This window comes from Wolffia australiana, chromosome 14 (assembly GCF_029677425.1).
Source record: "Wolffia australiana isolate 7733 chromosome 14, ASM2967742v1".
Taxonomy (NCBI): Eukaryota; Viridiplantae; Streptophyta; class Magnoliopsida; order Alismatales; family Araceae; genus Wolffia; species Wolffia australiana.
The window spans coordinates 7,035,665-7,041,664 of NC_135848.1; the positions used below are offsets into that span (position 1 = coordinate 7,035,665).

General features: G+C 39.1%; 1 long non-coding RNA gene across 2 annotated transcripts; it reads left to right on the top strand.

Annotated features, from left to right (window-relative positions):
- Nucleotides 1-2,741: 2,741 nt before the first annotated feature.
- LOC144712044 (uncharacterized) lies at nucleotides 2,742-4,103 on the top strand. 2 transcript variants are annotated; one of them, XR_013583716.1, is made up of 4 exons: nucleotides 2,742-2,920; nucleotides 3,016-3,279; nucleotides 3,367-3,792; nucleotides 3,891-4,103. It is a non-coding gene; the product is annotated as an uncharacterized LOC144712044 (long non-coding RNA). The 2 variants fall into 2 exon arrangements; XR_013583715.1 differs by lacking the exon at nucleotides 3,891-4,103 and having other exon boundaries at nucleotides 3,367-3,876.
- The last annotated feature ends 1,897 nt before the right edge of the window (nucleotides 4,104-6,000 follow it).

Below are 6,000 nucleotides of genomic sequence, written 5' to 3' on the forward strand. Positions count from 1 at the left end.
GTCACGTCAAAGGGCAGTTCTGGATCTGGCGTTGACAACGTGTCATGATGCGTGACGGGGCGTGTGTAGGTGGAGACACGACTGATGCTGGTGCATTGATTTGGTCGTTGTTAGGCCTGTTCTGCAGTTGATGTTGGCGAAAAGTCATGATGTGTGTCGTCTTTGGAGTTGGTGGTGGCGTGTCCGCAGATTCGCCACCAAAATATATGTGGAAAACAAGAAGAATCATATATTTAACATCTCGTTCCATTTCATTAATACATATATTCATTTTCTATAATGCATGTGTGATGCATATGATGAAGCTCATAAATATATGATCCGATTAAGTGAATTATGATGAGATCATAATATCAAGATCAGTCGTCTTTAAATAAATTTTATAAATATTTCAATTCAAAGGATACTTGAGAAGGACATTAAAGTATCCAAATATAATAATAATATCTAGTCTTACTCATATGATGAGTATGGCTAGTCCCATATCCACTATTGTGGAGACACTAAAGATAGATATTAGCCACTCTTTATCAAAAAAAAAAAATCACCGAATTGATCTATATGAATCTCTGAATTTTATTATACCAAACTTTGAATCAGGTTGCTGATGGAAATATATGTGGCCGACAAGCCAATCAAACATTCCATATCTCATTCCATGTTCATTAATAGAGCATACTCATGATAATGCATGTGTATGAAGTCCATGAAAATATGATCGGACTTAGTGAATTATGATAAGATAAAAAAACACAGAAATCACTACTTTTTAAGCATGTGTTCTAAATATTTCTATTCAAAGGATACTCTAGAAAGTCATCAAAGTATATGAACAGAATAACACTATCTAGTCTCAACAGTATAATGAGTATGGTTGGTCGCGTAACCATTAGTGTAGGTACACGAAGAATTGATTGTGGGTGCTCTTTAATGAAAAGAGATCACTGAATTGACCGATACAAGTCCTTGAATGGTATTATAGAAAACTATCAATCAGGTTTATTTAGATCATGGTTTTGTAAGTGGTCCTTAGACCTAAGACACCAAAGACATCTTCTGAATGGGATTTTGTACTTTGACTATGACCTATGAGTCTCTAATGATGGGATTCTAAACACCAAAGCATCAAGAAGTTCACGAAGAAGATTAAGTGGTCAAGATGGGATCGTCCACCCTCAATCTAAGAGGAGACAAATCAAGGAAGATGATGCGATGAAGTCCTTGGCCAAGTCAGTGAAATATCAAAGAAGAGTAAGTAACCCCGATTATTGATTAGGGTTGAGAGTTGATCATACCCTACTTCATCCCAGGCGCATCAAATGGATGAGGGAATATACGTACATGGTAATCGATGATGCATAGATTCCATGAGATAGTTGGTACAAACTCCTTTGAATCTTCCATTCTACAATGTGTAGCTTACCAGCCCACGAGTTGAAGACTCAGACGATCGATTACTAAAAACAAGGACTTTTATTAGCTTAATCTGACCATATTTACATTGAATTGAATTGAATTGTTTATTTTCATTGAAGTGACTATATACTAAAGTTTAAAATGATTAAGCTTAAAATGATTTTTTAGAATCATTTACTAAAGTTTATGCATTTTACATATTTATAGGGATCTTATTGACATCAAATTCTAAAAGACTTGAATTTTTTAGGTCAGTATATAATTTTTCTGGAATGTTTCGACATTAAATTAGTAAATATATAATTTTCATAAGCCGAAATACATATTAATTTTTTTTTTTTTTTTGGGTCGCTAATTGATTTAATATGAATTTTAACATAGTTTTTTAACCCTTCCTCTCTACGATGCCACGTGTAGCCGTTCAATTGATCAAATGACGACCAATCATGATTGGGATAATGATCGACGAGAGATGATCATTAATGTAAACCATTATGGCATCGGTATTAGTGATTCGATTATGGCATTTAAAGCTTAAAGGTTTTACATTTACTTTTTCTAGCACCTGGCGATGTGGATCAATCAAAGGGGATTTTTTGCAATTAAATGCAGCGCAAGAACTGAGCGAGGATTTTAAAAGTGATGTTTTCTTTTTCTCCGATTGGTCGACAAGTGTGGATGTGCCCACGCGTCATGACACATGTGGTGCCTCATGTACATGTCGCACACATGTGTCACTTTATGATTGTTGTTAGAAGGAAACACATTAATACGGTATGCATTGACGCACCACCGCATCAGCTCCAACATACTTATTAAATATATCATTATTACTCTGTTTTGTCTTTTCATGGGTGACACATGGCGCGACAAGAGTCGTTGATTGCAAATGACAAGTGATGGAGGAACATCCAGTCGATCGCGGCCTGACCCGTCGCCAGCCACGTCGCGGAGCTCGAGCCGACGTGAAGAATCTACAGTTCCACTATCAGGTTTGAGAAGCGGCATCGTCTTATCACTTTGTGTCGTGTGTCTTTATGTTCTTTTCTTCCTTTTGTTGTCTTTGGATTATCGGGAGGCCCCTCCCGTGTGAGTACCGGCCTCCCCTCGTACGTGTTTTTATTTTAATTATGCTTAATTGTCATCTTTAGGGGGAAGAAATCCATGTTGGGATTTCTTCTCCCCCCTAAAGATCCCTTTCAAGGGAAGCCCAATAGGCTTCCCCCTTAAAAGGAGGCCCAATTGGGCCTCCCATAACTGCCACCCCCCCTCTATAAAGAAGAGGGAGGAGTGGACGTGGGAGTTAGGCTTGTTGAATTGTGAAACTCAGATCTCGTTTTGTTCAGTGACAGTTAATTTTTTTCTTTTCTATCGCGACGCCTTGTTCTTGAAAAAAAGAAGAAGAGTGCACTGTTGAAGAAGCAGCAAGGAAGATCGTATCCTCTATTGCTGAGAAGGGTAGAAGTCGTGCCATTGGGTCTTCTTGTGGAAAAAAAAGCTTACGGTGATTTCTGAGTTTTTTTTTATCGATCACATATTCCGTCTTCTTCAAGGAGATAACGTTGTTTCCATCTGCCTTGGATTACTCTGTGACTGAAGATTCCAGAATAGGAACGGAATTCATTATCTGTTCCATCGTCGACTGCCGTCGGATGTCGCTATTCTCAACTTGACGGATCAACTCGCCCGCTGCTATCTATCCTCCGATCACGCCATGGTCTTTCTGTTGATGACGGTTAAGATCGACAACCCCGTCACCTATTTCTGTGGCTTAATCACGTCTTCAGAATATTTCTGTTGTGCGGTCTATTCCTTCTCATTGAGCGTGCTCACGGTGGAGTCGCCGGCCATCTTGTATTAATTGTGGGAACATTGACTCCTTTTTTTTTTTCTGATTCACGATTTAATCATTCAACGCCAATAATTCCTTTTCATTCTCGCTGGAGAAAGCCTCTTGCATTACGCAGGAATTTCCGAGGTGATGCTTGTGATTGTATATTTGCTACCATTGATGGCCTTGCTTAGTCGGGTGATGAACGAAATCCCTGCTGCCCTCCATCTGTCTGCCACGGAGATGTTGCTGCCGGATTTCACTTCTTCATAGTCTGAACTAGTAGCCCAAGCTCCCGGGTTGATCACAGCCGTTGGATCTCTTGATCCCCTCCGCTGAACGATTCAACACTGTCCAGAATACAACCCTAGTCCAGCTTTTATGCAATCGGCCATTGTCTCTCCCCAGCGACGCCAAATAATTTTCTTGAGCTTTGAGACCACAATTGAATTGTTTTGCGGGAACCTCGCCAGCTGCACCTAATTCTGACGAGTAAAGTGCCATCCGTGGATATCACTCGACAAACTTATCATCCTCATACGCAGGTTCATTTGTACCCCTTCCACTTACAGTGTTATTTATCTCTTTCAGTAGCGGTCTCTAAATTGTCAATTACGTTGGGTTTGATCAATTACGTTGTCAGTGTGAACGCTCTTGGACGAGATCGTTCTCCATTCATCATTTTTTTATCTGCTCACACGGGTCATTGGGAGCTTGCTCGTGACAAAACATGGCACATGTCGTCCAATTGAACTGCATCTCGCATCGTCCGATGACTGACACACTTTTACGTTAAATTCTCTTAAATATATGTATCACTATCTTGCATTTTCTTTGTCATTTTCTCAGCATAATATTCTGTGGTGAACACGACCTGGACGAACCCAGTCGTTGTGTTACATCAACAAGGAAGCATATGAGCCAATTGTCACATTAAATGCCAGGATGAAACAAAACCCTTACAGAATGACATGACAGTGCTGATGAGGACGATAAGAGAGAAATATATTGATTATATCAACTACTAGGAATCATCCAAGTTCCTATCGTGATATCTCACGATCCAAAACTCTGATTGAGATGAAATTTTAGGGTATCTTTGTCTTTACGTCCTCTCTCCATATTTATTTATGCATCTATAAAACGAGCTCCAGATATCTGTAGAAAACATATTTAAGCTCACTTCCTCCTAGAGAAACATATCAAAATAAAGTGAAGTTTTGAAGGTCCATCAAGGTTGTTCTTGGTGTCTCAAGTGCTTAGAGGGGTCAATAGAGAAGTGGGCAGGTCGGTCTGCATCAGGAAGATGCCTTGATCCATGCAGAACAGGGGGATCTAAGGTTAGCCCCTTGTCTTACATTGATTCTTCCAACATACTTAGGTAGTTCGAGTATAATTCACCATCCATCACCATCCCTATCTAGCATCACTACCATCCACTTTACATGTCACCTATGTTTTCTTGATCCCTTCTCATCTTCCCACTCTCCTATATTACATTAAACCCTAAAGTAGAAAACCCCAAACCATTCAACACTAAATCAACTACTTCTTATCAGTAACTCTTAATCTCGTCTCACACCACCGTTCACGCCGACCTTTATCCTCTAGTCCTAGTTACTGGATAACAATCCTCTACTAGTACTATAATTGTCCCATCTTCATAAATTACTACTGCCTCCCTAGTGATTACTACCTTCACCTATTCACGATCTTTTGTGCTATACATTATCCTTCTATCCTTCTCAAATTCGCTCGATAGAGAGAGCTCTTACCCTAATATATGTTTCCTATGGAGATGGCCCTTGCTCATCACTAACTAATTAAATATTTTATGGGTAAATATTTATAAGTATTAATGATTAAACTCGATTTCATGATGACGTAGTCTTACCCCCTAATTTTGAGTTTATCAATAGGTTTAAATCGATCTGATATTAATAAATCTATATGATGACATAGCTAATTAATTTGGAAGACCAATAAAGGTTATTGGGATGTTGGAGTCATGAACTAGATTGATAAATGGACTTGGAGATTTTATGAAATACCTCTTAGTATAAATAGGGGAAGGCCTTGAACGAAATTCACCTAGGCCAAAAAATTTTATGGGCCTTCCCTTTCTTCTCCCTTCTTTGCATAGCTCATCCCCATTCCTAATGCCATCAAGATGACGTAAGAATGGCGATGGAGGGTGTACATAGCTCGTCAAGGCAAAGGATGAGATTCAATGTGCCAAGAATTGTGTGGATATTTCCAGAGGTTGCACACATGAGTAGCTCCACATGACTTATTCGAGGATCAAAGGATTCACGGGTGTGATCCGTGCTGAGGTGATTTGTTTCATATTTTGTTGGTGTTTTCACAATTTTGTTCAAATATTCTACTGTGAATCATTTTTAGTTTTGCATCCATGTCAAGGCCTTAGAACCCAATAGTTGATCCAGATCACATTTATGCGAGTGGTCGCCTGACCTGAGATGTTGAAAATGTCTTGTAGACAGAAGGTTATACTTTGACTATGACATGCGAGTTCCTAATCATGAAATTCTAAACAATCTTTGTTTGGGTTCAATAAGAAGTTTATGAATATGATTTAGTGGTCGAGATGTGATCATCCACCTTGGGTATCAGATCAGATAGTTTAAGGAAGACGGTGTGATGAAGTCCTTGGCCAAGATAGTAGTATATCAAAGAAGAGTTCCCCAATGATTTGTAAACCCAGTGTACTAAACCATATGACCTATTAGGGT